General features: G+C 43.1%; 1 protein-coding gene across 4 annotated transcripts in view; it reads right to left on the bottom strand.

Annotated features, from left to right (window-relative positions):
* The window catches only part of LOC311137410 (tripartite motif-containing protein 44-like), a 100,496-nt gene extending 85,373 nt beyond the window's left edge, over positions 1–15,123 (bottom strand). For 2 of the 4 annotated variants that reach the window (XM_084171887.1, XM_084171886.1), the window contains exon 1: positions 14,852–15,081. The gene's annotated coding sequence lies outside the window, so the exon portion shown is untranslated. Of the gene's footprint in view, positions 1–14,819 lie in introns of all 4 variants that reach the window. The other 2 variants (XM_084171883.1, XM_084171884.1) reach the window with 2 other exon arrangements.
* Between the last annotated feature and the right edge of the window lie 1,904 nt (positions 15,124–17,027).

The raw sequence follows: 17,027 nt of genomic DNA, 5'->3' as shown, positions 1-17,027 counted from the left end.
AACAAAATAGGACAAATGCCAAGGGGGGTGAATACTTTCGCAAGCCACTGTACACACACAATGTATTATTATTTTTGTTTTTTGTACTGCAACCGCCAACCACAGGAGTATACATACACACATAAAAAAAATTCTGCCTCAAGGGCCCCTTATGGCTTGGGCCCAGGGGCTTCAGCCCCTGTATTAATCAGGCCCTGGATCTGCACTATGCAGCTGTTGCAAGAGCAACTTTTCACTGGCTGATTGATAGGCAGTTTAAACATCTTCAATTCAACCATTATTGGGTTAAAATACACATATACATTTGTGAACAGCCATCCACAACAACCACAATCTGTGAGGCTGAATGAGAGAGCAGCAGTGTGATTCACATCAATGAGCTAAATCTATATAAATAATAAGTGATATCCGTATTGCCCGTAGGCTACACCACTGCTGTCGTCCTTACCTCCAAGCATTTATTCAAGTTGGATAATCTTTGGATGCCGACAGCAGTCACACAATTGGAAGACATAGCTTGGACTATAGCCTATAAAAGCCTATTCCTACTATTTTCCCGTGATGTATCAAGCATTTGGTGTCTCATAGTGGTCTCTGACTTGTGGTCAGACTCATGTGGAACAAATTTAAACTTGCGTCTTTTTTCAATGCTGATTTGAATGTCATTGAGAAAACAGAAAGATGTCAAAGATTTTTTCCGCAAACATATTTTCTTAATTTAAAAGTAATCCTATAAGTAATCATCTAGTTTTTCTAAAGTATCTGTAATCTGATTACAATATTTTTGCTGGTAACGTAACGGATTACAGTTTTTTTGTAATCCGTTAATCCCCAACCCTGAGACTGTACCTGCCAAAGTTTACTGCCTTGGTCTGCAAACACACACTCTTTTTGTTCAGACTTTGCCCCACATACATACACACAGTCACAAAACTGCTGAGAATGCATACCCAGCCACAGCATTAGCAAATACATACACACACATACACACACTCTGGGTGAGTTCGTTTTCCATGGACCGGTGCCATGCGTGGGTGGAGATTTCACTTAAGGACCAATGGAATGGTATAAAATGTACAAACTCTGCCCACCCGGGGTACCGGGCCATGTAGAATGAACTGGCCCGCTCTTTCCTCTCCCTCTCTTTCACTTCCCTCCTTCTGTCAAGCGTCAGACCTTGACCTTTTTTAATGCTTCACTCGTTGTTGTCTTTTGCTCCTCTCCCTCTCGCTTTCATTTCACTCTACAGGAGAGCATATAAGAATGCAGGCTACCCGCGCTGCCTGCCTGACACACACAGCAGGGCCTAAGCTTCATACAAACCCGTTATGTGGCACTATATTGAATCACTCCAATATGGTATCCTTCTGCGCGGCAGGATACATTCGGGGTAAGGATTTCAGATTAGTCCCATGTACCGGGTAGTGCTGAGGCTGCAGCTGACCCTCTTAAATAGCTGCCGCTGCACTACTTCCACCTCGTCCTTTTCTCGGCTCATTCCAGAGAGGATTCGCTTGGTAAGAGCTCTATGTTAGAGTGTATAAGCGCAGAAGTATACCTGCAGCTATTCAATAGCTTGGAGCAGCTAGCTAACCTCTCCATCTGGGTGCTCTGCTGTTCCCCCACTCGGTTTGGCTTGTGCCATCTCGTTTGGGTTTTGACCTTGTTTTTATCACTTGTGACAGTGTACCAACCTGAACGATACTCGGTTTGGTCGACCAGTATTGCGGCGCTGGCGGTTTGTCTTAGTTGTCTGTGTGACTTGTCTGTCCACCAGAACCCTCACAGTTTTAGTTTCTGGTTCTGGGACTGCCTACCCCGCAAGCTCGGGAGACTGTATATGTTTTGCTCCGGCGGACTTGCAGTTCTCCTCTGAGACTAAGCTAGGTGTCGCGAGGCGCAACATGTTTATATCTCTCACAGGGTGCAGCCATCTTGCCTAGACTCTTGTGTGTTCCATGGTGAACAAGCTACGCAAAGTAGCTAGCTTAACGAGAGGTGACCATTGCAGGACTAAGCACAATTATAAACACACTTTCCCTTAAGTCCTGCCAACCTGAACCCCCACGTATATAGCAAGAAATAAGCTGTAAACATGGCTTGAGTTACAGCCGACCCACACGTATAAAGCAAGAAATGAGCTATAAACGTGAGGTAGAATGCCTTGCCCCTTCACGGTGAGACAGTTCACACTCCACGTCTCCTCCTTCACATAGGATGTGTTCCAAAATGCCCACTTGCGTTCTGCGTTCTCCCGTTCTTTCAAGGGTGATCTTCCAAGAACACCCGAGAGAGCATTCTGTCTAGTATGGAAGAACGCAGAGTGCTTAAAATCCTAAAAAATTGACACGACGTGACCTCTAACCTAAACAGGAAACTTCATCATCACGCAGTCGGTGTCAACAAAGATACCTTTGTATATATTGTGTAGCATAAAAGCTATGTGGACCCCTCTTCAAATTAGTGGATTTGGCTATTTCAGCCACACCCGTTGCTGACAGGTGTATAAAATCGAGCACACAGCCATGCAATCTCCATACACAAACATTGGCAGTAGCACTGTCTTACTGAAGAGCGTCATAGCATGTCGCCTTTCCAACAAGTCACTTTGTCAAATTTCTGCCCTGCTAGAGCTGCCCCGGTCAACTGTATGTGCTCTTATTGTGAAGTGGAAACGTCTAGGAGCAACAAAGGCACAGCCGCGAAGACTCAGGCCACACAAGCTCACAGAACGGGACCGCCGAGTGCTGAAGTGCATAGGGTGTAAAAATAGTCTGTCCTTGGTTGCAATACTCACTACTGAGTTCCAAATTGTCTCTTGAAACAACGTCAGCACAAGAACTGTTCGTCGGGATCTTCATGATATGGGTTTCCATGGCCGAGCAGCCGCACACAAGCCTAAGATCACCAAGCACAATGCTAAGCGTTGGCTGGAGTGGTGTAAAGCTCGCCGCCATTGGACTCTGGAGCAGTGGAAAAGCATTCTCTGGAGTGATGAATCAAGCTTCACCATCTGACAGTCCGATAGACGAATCTGAGTTTGGTGGATGCCGGGAGAACGCTACCATAGTGCAAACTGTAAAGTTTGGTGGAGGAGGAATAATGGTCTGGAGCTGTTTTTCATGGTTTGAGATACGCCCCTTAGTTCCAGTGAAGGGAAATCTTAACGCTACAGCATACAATGACATTCTAGACGATTCTGTGCTTCCAACTATGTGGCAACAGTTTGGGGAAGGCCCTTTCCTGTTTCAGCATGATAATGACCCCATGCACAAAGTGAGGTCCATACAGAAATAGTTTGTTGAGATCGGTATGGAAGAACTTGACTGGCCTGCACAGACCCCTGACAACCCCATCAAACACCTTTGGGATGAATTGGACCGCCGACTGCGAGCCAGGCCTAATCACCTAACACCAGTGCCCGACCTCACTAATGCTCTTGTGTCTGAATGGAAGCAAGTCCCTGCAGCAATGTTCCAACAGTCTAGTGGAAAGAAATCCCAGAAGAGGGGAGGCTGTTATACCAGCAAAGGTGTGACCAACTCCTTACTAATGCCCATGATTTTGGAATGAGATGTTCGATGAGCAGGTGTCCACATACTTTTGGTCATGTTGTGTAGCTAGCAACATCTGTTTTATTTTTATTTATTTTATTTTTTGGGGGGTAGATCAGCTATAATATTGCAGATAGATTGTAACTTCCATCAATGTAATTGTCTGCATCACTTCCAATCTCCTATATGTTTTTTTTTTCTTGCAAATATATATGCAGTTGAAGTCAGAAGTTTACATACACTTAGGTTGGAGTCATTAAAACTTGTTTTTCAACCACTCCACAAATTTCTTGTTAACAAACTATAGTTTTGGCAAGTCGGTTAGGACATCTACTTTGTGCATGACACAAGTAATTTTTCCAACAATTGTTTACAGACAGATTATTTCACTTACAATTCACTGTATCACAATGCCAGTGGGTCAGAAGTTTACATACACTAAGTTGACTGTGCCTTCAAACAGCTTGGAAAATTCCAGAAAATTATGTCATTGTTTTAAAATTGCTTCTGATAGGCTAATTGACATCATTTGAGCCAATTGGAGGTGTACCTGTGGATGTATTTCAAGGTCTACCTTCAAACTCAGTGCCTCTTTGCTTGACATCATGGGAAAATCAAAAGAAATCAGCCAAGACCTCAGACAAAAAATGGTAGACCTCCACAAGTCTGGTTCATCCTTGGGAGCAATTTCCAAATGCCTGAAGGTACCACGTTCATCTGTACAAACAATAAACACCATGGGACCAAGCAGCCTTCATACCGCTCAGGAAGGAGACGCGTTCTGTCTCCTAGAGATGAACGTACTTTGGTGCGAAAAGTGCAAATCAATCCCTTCACAGGACCTTTTGAAGATGCTGGAGGAAACAGGTACAAAAGTATCTATATCCACAGTAAAACGAGTCCTGCATTGACGTAACCTGAAAGGCCGCTCAGCAAGGAAGAAGCCACTGCTCCAAAACCGCCATGAAAAAGACAGACTACGGTTTGCAACTGCACATGGGGACAAATATCGTACTTTTTGGAGAAATGTCCTCTGGTCTGATGAAACAAAAATAGACCTGTTTGGCCATAATGACCATCGTTATGTTTGGAGGAAAAAGGGGAAGGCTTGCAAGCTGAAGAACACCATCCCAACCGTGAAGCACGGGGGTGGCAGCATCATGCTGTGGGGGTGCTTTGCTGCAGGAGGGACTGGTGCACTTCACAAAATAGATGGCAGCATGAGGAAGGAAAATGATGTGGATATATTGAAGCAACATCTCAAGACATCAGTCAGGAAGTTAAAGCTTTGTCGCAAATGGGTCTTCCAAATGGACAATGACCCCAAGCATTCTTCCAAAGTTGTGGCAAAATGGCTTAAGAACAACAAAGTCAAGGTATTGGAGTGGCCATCACAAAGCCCTGACCGCAATCCTATAGAAAATTTGTGGGCAGAACTGAAAAAGCGTGTGCGAGCAAGGAGGCCTACAAACCTGACTCAGTTACACCAGCTCTGTCAGGAGGAATGGACCAAAATTCACCCAACTTATTGTGGGAAGCTTGTGGAAGGCTACCCAAAACGTTTGACCCAAGTTAAACAATTTAAAGGTAATGCTACGAAATACTAATTGAGTGTATGTAAACGTCTGACCCACTGGGAATGTGATGAAAGAAATAAAAGCTGAAATAAATAATTCTCTCTACGATTATTCTGACATTTCACATTCTTAAAATAAAGTGGTGATCCTAACTGACCTAAGACAGGGAATTTTTACTAGGATTAAATGTCAGGAATTGTGAAAAACTGAGTTTAAATGTATTTGGCTAAGGTGTACAGTGGGGAAAAAAAATATTTAGTCAGCCACCAATTGTGCATGTTCTCCCACTTAAAAAGATGAGAGGCCTGTAATTTTCATCATAGGTACACGTCAACTATGACAGACAAAATGAGAAAAAAATATCCAGAAAATCACATTGTAGGATTTTTTTTGAATTTATTTGCAAATTATGGTGGAAAATAAGTATTTGGTCAATAACAAAAGTTTCTCAATACTTTGTTATATACCCTTTGTTGGCAGTGACACAGGTCAAACGTTTTCTGTAAGTCTTCACAAGGTTTTCACACACTGTTGCTGGTATTTTGGCCCATTCCTCCATGCAGATCTCCTCTAGAGCAGTGATGTTTTGGGGCTGTCGCTGGGCAACACGGACTTTCAACTCCCTCAAAATATTTTCTATGGGGTTGAGATCTGGACACTGGCTAGGCCACTCCAGGACCTTGAAATGCTTCTTACGAAGCCACTCCTTCGTTGCCTGGGCGGTGTGTTTGGGATCATTGTCATGCTGAAAGACCCAGCCACGTTTCATCTTCAATGCCCTTGCTGATGGAAGGAGGTTTTCACTCAAAATCTCACGATACATGGCCCCATTCATTCTTTCCTTTACACGGATCAGTCGTCCTGGTCCCTTTGCAGAAAAACAGCCCCAAAGCATGATGTTTCCACCCCCATGATTCACAGTAGGTATGGTGTTCTTTGGATGCAACTCAGCATTCTTTGTCCTCCAAACACGACGAGTTGAGTGTTTACCAAAAAGTTATATCTTGGTTTCATCTGACCATATGACATTCTCCCAATCCTCTTCTGGATCATCCAAATGCACTCTAGCAAACTTCAGACGGGCCTGGACATGTACTGGCTTAAGCAGGGGGACATGTCTGGCACTGCAGGATTTGAGTCCCTGGCGGCGTAGTGTGTTACTGATGGTAGGCTTTGTTACTTTGGTCCCAGCTCTCTGCAGGTCATTCACTAGGTCCCCCCGTGTGGTTCTGGGATTTTTGCTCACCGTTCTTGTGATCATTTTGACCCCACGGGGTGAGATCTTGCGTGGAGCACCTGATCGAGGAAGATTATCAGTGGTCTTGTATGTCTTCCATTTCCTAATAATTGCTCCCACAGTTGATTTCTTCAAACCAAGCTGCTTACCTATTGCAGATTCAGTCTTCCCAGCCTGGTGCAGGTCTACAATTTTGTTTCTGGTGTCCTTTGACAGCTCTTTGGTCTTGGCCATAGTGGAGTTTGGAGTGTGACTGTTTGAGGTTGTGGACAGGTGTCTTTTATACTGATAACAAGTTCAAACAGGTGGCATTAATACAGGTAACGAGTGGAGGACAGAGGAGCCTCTTAAAGAAAAAGTTACAGGTCTGTGAGAGCCAGAAATCTTGCTTGTTTGTAGGTGACCAAATACTTATTTTCCATCATAATTTGCAAATAAATTCATTAAAAATCCTACAATGTGATTTTCTGGAGAAAAAAAATCTCAATTTGTCTGTCATAGTTGACGTGTACCTATGATGAAAATTACAGGCCTCTCTCATCTTTTTAAGTGGGAGAACTTGCACAATTGGTGGCTGACTAAATACTTTTTCTCCCCACTGTATGTAATATAGTACATTTGTCATAATTTGGTTGTAATCCAGAGAGGTTAGAAAATATATCTAGAACCTCTATGAGGCTATGGAGGGATTAGCCATTATTTACTATTTTACACCTATGGTTACTATACATGATTTTAACCCATTTTATAAGAGATTCTCCAAAATTGAAATGCTCCAGACATTTATATATAAACTCCAGTCGTGCTTTATCAAATGCCTTTTCAAAGTCTGCTATGAATAGCAGGCCTGGTTTCCTAGATTTTTCATAATGTTCTATTGTTTCCAGTACTTGCCTTATATTATCTCCAATGTATCGTCCATGTAAAAAACCTGTCTGGTTAGAGTGAATAATGTCCGACAATACCTTTTTAATTCTACGCGCTATACATTTTGCATCACATCACAGCTACGTCTGTTTACATTATAGCCAATGTAGCAGTGTTAGCCGCTAGTGCTACCAATTCAGTGAAGAACTATCGCAGAATGGAAATATTTAACACGAATAACAAGTAACAGAATTGATTTTCTCAGTACCTGATACTGAATTAAGATGACACCAACCAGAATTGCTTGGTCTGCTGTTACATCGTTGTTGAAGTATGACAGGTAAGCTTTCATGCATTGTACCACGGCTGAAGCAACAACAAAAAATGAAATAGCGAAATAAGTTATTTTGCTTACTGTTTAAGAATGATTAATAGCCAGAATGGTGGTGTTTCACTGTGAAGCTAATATTGCATTGCATTAGGACTGCTGGTGTTTTATTTCCAACGAGCATGCTTGCATTTTGATATATTCATACAACACCCATGCATATTATTAAATGACACCGATGTTCAAGATAGCTTCGTTTTATATTCACCTTATGCATTGATAACTAATTGATAGGCAATTTGATGCAATACAACTAGATTAGGCCTAGACTACTTCATCCTAATGTAAGCTAAATGCATTGGATACAAAACAAACATTGCCATATTATAAAAGAGAACATGTCCAATTCCATTATATGCATATCAAACAGGAATATATATTAGATTAAATGAATACGCCATTGAAATATTATTAATGCCTTTCTCTCTCCTTGCAGGGGATTAGACAGATGGACTGCAGCCCCCAGATGCCCAAGTCACAAAACCAGAATCGTGGGGAGACATCAACACTTGTAATTTTTTATAAATATTAACCCTTTTATTGTATGTATCCTGTATGAATCCAACAGGATACACATGGTCCAACGAAATGCTTACTTGCAGGTTCCTTCTTGACAATGCAACAATAATAAGAAATAATAAAAGATAAGAATACAAACAGAAAGTAAATGGCTCAGTAGAATAAACATTTTAGCATCCCCAAGTGAGGGACATCAAGGAGGTTAACATTCAAAAGCTCAGTACAAGGGCACATTTTGTCATGACAGCCACAGGTTTTTTTATACACAGGAGACAGGACAGGAGTTTACAGGTTTTTGTTCCAGCCTTTCACCAACACCTCATTCAACTAATTGTGGTCTAAATTGTAGACGAATAGTTGAACATGGTGCTTGCTGGGCAGGAATAAAAACGTGCACACAGTACAGTACCCTGGGGCAGAAATCATCCACGTCTGTATTTTAGAATGAGCTGACAATTCTGCATGATAGAGAATAACGTTTTGGATCTACTTCTAACATAGTGATGTTGCACACTGCTGAACAAACTCCTGACTAAACTCCTTGGATAGGGTGATGTTCCTGGTGGACAGGAGGTTCCCAAGTTTTTTCCATCTGTTTGGGTGATGGGGTGGGATGTGCTTCAACCTGAGGAAAACAGAGCAGAAACATAAGGCCAAGGGAGGAGAAATTAACCTCATTGCTCAAATTTCAATGCTCGTTCAAGTTGGAGAGAACCACAACTACCTTTGCTAATGTGCAATGGTTTTGGATATTCATCGGCTTGACCAATTTACTTTTAATTTATCATTTCATTATTCAAAACATTTTCTTTATATGCAATGGTGAAACACGAGGGGAGGGGAAAGTGACAAGAAGAAAGTTAGCTAACGTTAGATAAACAGACACTGCATGCATGTATTGACTGATCATGTAATAATGCACAAATACTTGGCTGGCTAGCAAGCCTAGATTGAACAGAACACAGTTAGCTGCATTTCCCGCTACGTTTTTAATCAGATGTTGTTAAAATGTCTTGCTTCCAAACCAGTCGGGCGCTACTATTTTGTCCTGCCAATGCCATGGAGTGAAATGAACGCATCAGTTGCTACCTGAATTGGCTAGCATGTTCATCAATTCAGGATTTTAAAAAACTGTCCCGGTCTTCACAATTGACACTGCTGATTTTACGATTAGTTTTTTTAGTTGTTCATCCCTAAACAGCTGATAACCAGGAATAGATTACCTAATATCTAGCCATCGCGTCCAACAAACTAACTTAGCTTTGCTAGTGGGCTGATAAACCACAGTGACTCAAGATTTGAATTCAAAGTTCATATGAAAGTAATTTGTTCAACATTTTAGCAAAATTTGGTGATAAAATCAACGTAATACTTACATTTGACAAAGATATTATTTATTCCTCTGGTTCATTTTCTCCCAAGCAGGGACCTCCTTCCGCTGTTAATTCAGAAGTTTCGCTGTGTCGCAAGGTGTTATTGGATAGCCTCCCCGGCAAAGGGAACAAAAAAGTATTATCCCATGCGTGCTTTTTTTATTTAATTTTTTATTTCACCTTTATTTAACCAGGTAAGCCAGTTGAGAACAAGTTCTCATTTACAACTGCGACCTGGCCAAGATAAAGCAAAGCAGTGCGATAAAAACAACACAGAGTTACATATGGGGTAAAAAAACAAAGTCAAAAATACAACAGAAAATATATATACAGTGTGTGCAAATGTAGCAAGTTATGGAGGTAAGGCAATAAATAGGCTATAGTGCAAAATAATTACAATAGTATTAACACTGGAATGCTAGATGTGCAAGAGATTATGTGCAAATAGAGATACTGGGGTGCAAAAGAGCAAAATAAATAACAATATAGGGATGAGGTAGTTGGGTGGGCTAATTTCAGATGGGCTGTGTACAGGTGCAGTGATCAGTAAGGTGCTCTGACAACTGATGCTTAAAGTTAGTGAGGGAGATAAGAGTCTCCAGCTTCAGAGATTTTTGCAATTCGTTCCAGTCATTGGCAGCAGAGAACTGGAAGGAATGGCGGCCAAAGGAGGTGTTGGCTTTGGGAATGACCAGTGAGATATACCTGCTGGAGCGCAGACTACGGGTGGGTGCTGCTATGGTGACCAATGAGCTAAGATAAGGCGGGGATTTGCCTAGCAGTGATTTATAGATGGCCTGGAGCCAGTGGGTTTGACGACGAACATGTAGTGAGGACCAGCCAACAAGAGCGTACAGGTCACAGTGTTGGGTAGTGTATGGGGCTTTGGAGACAAAACGGATGGCACTGTGATAGACTACATCCAATTTGCTGAGTAGAGTGTTGGAGGCTATTTTGTAAATGACATCGCCGATGTCAAGGATCGGTAGGATAGTCAGTTTTACGAGGGCATGTTTGGCAGCATGAGTGAAGGAGGCTTTGTTGCGAAATAGGAAGCCGATTCTAGATTTAACTTTGGATTGGAGATTCTTTATGTGAGTCTGGAAGGAGAGTTTACAGTCTAACCAGACACCTAGGTATTTGTAGTTGTCCACATACTCTAGGTCAGACCCGTCGAGAGTGGTGATTCTAGTCGGGTGGGCGGGTGCCAGCAGCGTTCGATTGAAAAGCATGCATTTAGTTTTACTAGTGTTTAAGAGCAGTTGGAGGCTACTGAAGGAGTGTTGTATGGCATTGAAGCTCGTTTGGAGGTTTGTTAACACAGTGTCCAATGAAGGGCCAGATGTATAAAAAATTGTGTTGTCTGCGTAGAGGTGGATCTGAGAGTCACCAGCAGCAAGAGCGACATCATTGATATACACGGAGAAAAGTGTCGGCCCAAGAATTGAACCCTGTGGCACCCCCATAGAGACTGCCATAGGTCCAGACAACAGGCCCTCCGATTTGACACACTGAACTCTATCTGAGAAGTAGTTGGTGAACCAGGCGAGGCAGTCATTTGAGAAACCAAGGCTATTTAGTCTGCCAATAAGAATGCGGTGGTTGACAGAGTCGAAAGCCTTGGCCAGGTCGATGAAGACGGCTGCACAGTACTGTCATTATCAATCGCGGTTATAATATCGTTTAGGACCTTGAGCGTGGCTGAAGTGCACCCATGACCAGCTCGGAAACCGGATTGCATAGCGGAGAAGGTACGGTGGTATTCGAAATGGTCGGTGATCTGTTTGTTAACTTGGCTTTCAAATACTTTCGAAAGGCAGGGCAGGATGGATATAGGTCTGTAGCAGTTTGGATCTAGAGTGTCACCCCCTTTGAAGAGGGGGATGACCGCGGCAGCTTTCCAATCTCTGGGGATCTCAGACGTTATGAAAGAGAGGTTGAACAGACTAGTAATAGGGGTTGCGACAATTTCGGCGGCTAGTTTTAGAAAGAAAGGGTCCAGATTGTCTAGCCCAGCTGATTTGTAGGGGTCCAGATTTTGCAGCTCTTTCAGAACATCAGCTGTCTGAATTTGTGTGAAGGAGAAGCGGGGGGGGCATGGGCAAGTTGCAGCGGAGGGTGCAGAGTTGGTGGCCGGGGTAGTGGTAGCCAGATGGAAAGCATGGCCAGCCGTAGCAAAATGCTTGTTGAAATTCTCGATTATTGTAGATTTATCGGTGGTGATAGTGTTTCCTAGCCTCAGTGCAGTGGGCAACTGGGAGGAAGTGCTCTTATTCTCCATGGACTTTACAGTGTCCCAAAACTTTTTGGAGTTAGTGCTACAGGATGCAAATTTCTGTTTGAAAAAGTTAGCCTTTGCTTTCCTGACTGCTTGTGTATATTGGTTCCTAACTTCCCTGAAAAGTTGCATATCGCGGGGGCTATTTGATGCTAATGCAGTACGCCACAGGATGTTTTTGTGCTGGTCAAGGGCAGTCAAGTCTGAGGAGAACCAGGGGCTATATCGGTTCTTAGTTCTGTATTTTTTGAATGGGGCATGTTTATTTAAGATTGAGAGGAAATTACTTTTAAGGAACAACCAGGCATCCTCTACTGACGGAATGAGATCTATATCCATCCAGGATACCTGGGCCAGGTCAATTAGGAAGGCCTGCTCGCTAAAGTGTTTTAGGGAGCGTTTGACAGTGATGAGGGGTGGTCGTTTGACCGCGGACCCGTTACGGACGCAGGCAATAAGGCAGTGATCGCTGAGATCCTGGTTGAAGACAGCTGAGGTGTATTTAGAGGGTATGTTAGTCAGGATGATATCTATGAGGGTACCCATGTTTACGGATTTAGGGTTGTACCTGGTAGGTTCGTTGATAATTTGCGTGAGATTGAGGGCATCTAGTTTGGATTGTAGGATGGCCGGGGTATTAAGCATATCCCAATTTAGGTCACCAAGCAGTACGAACTCTGAGGATAAATGGGGGGCAATCAATTCACATATGGTGTCCAGGGCACAGCTGGGGGCTGAGGGGGGTCTGTAGCAAGCGGCAACAGTGAGAGACTTATTTCTGGAAAGGTGGATTTTTAGAAGTAGAAGCTCAAACTGTTTGGGCACAGACCTGGATAGTATGATAGAGCTCTGCAGGCTATCTCTACAGTAGATTGCAACTCCACCCCCTTTGGCAGTTCTATCTAGACGGAAAATGTTATAGTTGGGGATGGACATTTCAGAATTTTTGGTGGCCTTCCTGAGCCAGGATTCAGAAACTGCTAGAGCATCAGGGTTGGCGGAGTGTGCTAACGCAGTGAATAACTCAAACTTAGGAAGTAGACTTCTGATATTTACGTGCAAGAAACCAAGACTTTTGCGATTACAGAAGTCAGCAAATGATAGCGCCTGGGGGGTAGGAGTGATACTGAGGGCTGCAGGGCCTGGGTTAGCCTCTACATCACCAGAGGAACAGAGGAGGACTAGAATAAGGATACGGCTAAAGGCTTTAAGAACTGGTCTTCTAGTACGTTGGGTACATAGAATAAAGGGGGCAGATTTCCGGGTGTTGTAGAAAACATTCAGGGCATTATGTACAGACAAGGATATGGAAGGATATGAGTAAAGTGGAGGTAAACCTAAGCGTTGGGTAACAATGAAAGAGATAGCATCACTGGAGGCACCAATTGAGTCGGTCTCCGCGTGTATGGGGGGTGGGACAAAGGAGCTATCTAAGGCAGGTTTAGTTGGGCTGGGGGATCTACAGTGAAATAGTACAATTAGAAATAACCGAAACAACAATAAGCTAACCATGTTTGGGCTGAGGCTAAACATAAACAGGATGTAGTACCGTAAAAAGGAACAGTCCAGCAGACATCAGCTGTATAGCTGAGTTATCATAAGGTCCGGTGAACAGCAATAGGATAGTTCGGAGGCTGCTAAAGCACTAGCGAGTAAGAGGCCACGGCTAGCGTGTGCTAGCGGGCCGGGGCTAGCAGATGGAATCTTCGTGGTCGACGTCGTAACCACATCAGACGATTTCGTCGGCAGACCAGTCGTGTAGGATTGGCGGGGCTCCGTGTCAACACTAGGTGGTCCCGTCCGGTTGACAGAGAGGTAGATAGCCGGGAGATGGGCCTAGCTCAGGATGATTAGCCAGACCACAGCGTCCATTTTGTTGCAGCTAGCTGGTAGCGATGAATCTGGAGTTAAAGGTCCAGTGATTCAGTGATTCCGGCAGAAAAACTGATATGTTCTGGGTCGATAACGCGCTGTGCAGACTGGCCGAATAATAGTCCAGACTAGAGCTGGCTGGTGAGTGGTGCAGGCCACGGACAATGGTGAAAAACCGCTAACGGTAGCTGATAGCAAGTAGCTAGTTAGCTGGCTACTCCCGTCCGGTAGACCTAGATGTAGATATGAGCCTGGCTCGAGGCTAACTGGTGCTTGCATCGAGGGCAGTGGTGATTAGCCAGACAGCAACATCCATCCGGTTGCGACTAGCTAGTTGCGATCCGGTGATTAATGTCCAGTGATTAAATTAATCCCGCAGAAAAAAAATCCAATGTTCTGGGTGAAATACCTCTAACTGTGGCTAATAGCAAGTAGCTAGTTAGCTGGCTAGCTAGTTTCAACTGGAGATTCTAGATAAAAGGTAAGTCAATAATAGAATCCGTTCCACATTGAGTGAAGCGGGTTGCAGGAAAGTATATTTTGTAGAAGGATGAAAAGTCTGATAGGGAAATATGTATGAAAACAGGGTATTTACAGGCTATTTACAGACACACGACAAAAAGAGAACTGCACTACTACGCCATCTTGGATACATGATACTTTGTTTTCCAGACCTCCCAAGTACGCTTATAGAACTTCTGGTAAACTTAGTACATGCATGCCTTTTCGCGTTCTTATGTTTGGAGTCGCACTTGAAAAATGACAGTTTGCTGCCGTACTCGCTATACGCTCTAGATAGAACACAAGTATGCATTTTGGAACATGGTCATAGTGTATGAGACAAAGGCTGATACTGTAGGTCCGTTGTAATCTTTAATATTACACACAGCAGGGCCTAAGCTTCATACAAACCCGCTCTTTTGCTTTCTCTCTCTTCCATTCTCCTTCTTTCTTTCTTTGTCTCTTTCTCTCTGTTGGGGCCTACCCCTCCTGAGCACTGCTTGGGTATTCTCTCTCCTTTCTGACACAAACAACCAGCCAAACCGGGCCTCGCAAAAACAAAAACAAATCCCCCTCTCTTCTCCCCTCTGCTATATCCATTTCTCTGACTCATTCACACACACACTCACTCTCTTTTCCCCTGTGGGGCCTACCAGTGTGCAGCTCAGTTCCAATGTGTACTCACTGCTGGTATTTCTGTGAGGCAGGCTCTGCAGTCTCGTTCTCTTTCTGTCGCTCTTCGTTTCTCTCTCTCTGCTGGGGAGAACAGAGCCAATGTTGATGTTAGCTAGCTAGCACTTCCTTATCACAACTGCCCTGGTCTATTGTGCTCTAGCCTGCTCTACTTTCACTTCACAGCTGAAGCGCAAGCTCCGGCTGCATTCACTTTCTTGTTTTCCTCAACTGCTGGGTATTTATTTTCTCTCCCCTTCTCTCTTTACTTCCTGGTTCTTTAGTGGCAGCCGGAAAGAGAGACACACAGAGGTGGGAGAGAGAAACTGTCTTGACACCCATAACAAAGGCAGAGGGAGCAGCCCGCTAGCAAACACAGACAATGGAGCAGGATTAGAAGGCTTGAGAGGGAGAGGAAACAAACTCTTCCACTGTTCTCCTTAGCGAGAGGGAGAGAGCTAAGAGGCTATTGAGCTAGGCTCCACATAAGCAGCAGTGTTTTGGTGTTTGGTCAGTGTTTGGTGTTTTGAGTGCTGCCTGCTACTCTATGGTGAAACATAAATACATTTTACACTAACTAAACAGGCCACGTTGGGTTAGCGAGTGCTGCAAAAATAAATGTACACACATTTTATTAAATAATTTCATCCAAACTGCTTGCGCGCAATCAGGGGACTTCCGGTAGACAAGATGGCATATTGAATAGACAGCGGTACGATTCACCTCAAGATAAAAACATAATATTCAATATCAGTAAGTTAGACTAAATATTAGCACTTAATATATTTGCGGGTAGTAACATTCAATCTGGATAATAACACAAAACAAATCATAAGGCTAGAGAAATGTATCGACAAATATTACAACAACAAGCAACACTCAAACATGACGGAGGATAAACGAGGAGAATCAATCTCCAAGAGAAAACGCGACTCCTGGACTGATACAGATGATTTATGCTTTTCACCACTGGGACTGGTAAGTGTGGAAAGCGATCTGTTGAAGTCGATAAATGACAAACTATGCATACTAGAGTTGGTCAGTAATGATGTAAAAGAGTTGAAGGCGAGTCTTGAAATGAGTGACGAAAATGCTGCAATAATGGAGAACGATACAAAAAAACTAAAAGGGACAATCACTAAGATAGAAACGGACGTTAAGGAACTTAAAAAGGAGAACAACTTTCTGATAGAAGCCTTACTAGACATACAAACTAGATTCATGAGAGAAAATCTAGTACTTACGGGTATCCAAGAAAAAGAAGGAGAGGTTACCGAAAATATTGTGAAGGACTTCTTTCTGGGTGGTCGTCTGTAGCTGAATTGGTAGAGCATGGCGCTTGTAACGCCAGGGTAGTGGGTTCGATCCCCGGGACCACCCATACGTAAAAATGCATGCACACATGACTGTAAGTCGCTTTGGATAAAAGCATCTGCTAAATGGCATATTATTTCTATGTAAGTCGCTCTGGATAAGAGCGTCTGCTAAATGACTAAAATGTAAATGTAAATGTAATTTCTTACAGTGCTTCAAATCCCACGCAAGGCTGTCGATAAAACCCAACTCGAACGTGTACACCGTTTCGGACAACGAGGACAGAGATATGAGCGTCCAATCGTTGCCAAATTTGCTTTATTTAAGGATAAAGTAATGGTTAAAAGCCTAGGTAAAACACTTGCTGGCACGAAAATAGGCATGAATGATCAGTTCCCGAGGGAGATTACAGAACGGCGCAAATTTCTGTACCCAATCTTCAAGGAAAATAGATTAAAAGGGAAGCGTGTTGCTCTCGTTGTTGATAAACTGTATATTGACAACCAAATGTTCCGCGACACAAAGACTACTCCATGGCTATTCTGAAAGTTCTAATAGAGGAGTCGAATAATGGAACACACAATACTAGCCATGGTAGGGATTGTAATAATAAAGCACATTTATAGTATTTATAGTATTTTATAAAGGGATAACACGGTATTACAAGAAAAGATAACAAGCAAAATACTACATCTTCAAATACAACTAATTAGAACACAAGTACTCAATCAACATTGTGGAGATAAAAACATAGCAAACAGAAGTCATAGAAGGCACAGTATGTGGGTATGTGTGGATGTATTGTGATGGAATGTGTGGTGTGCGTTTTTGTGTTTGAAAAAGTGTGGCGTTAAGTGAGTGACAAAGGAAATGGT

This window comes from Coregonus lavaretus (assembly GCF_964263955.1).
Source record: "Coregonus lavaretus genome assembly, chromosome: 11".
Taxonomy (NCBI): domain Eukaryota; kingdom Metazoa; phylum Chordata; class Actinopteri; order Salmoniformes; family Salmonidae; genus Coregonus; species Coregonus lavaretus.
Note: the sequence above shows the minus strand (reverse complement) of the source record. Positions and strands in the feature narration are given on the sequence as shown.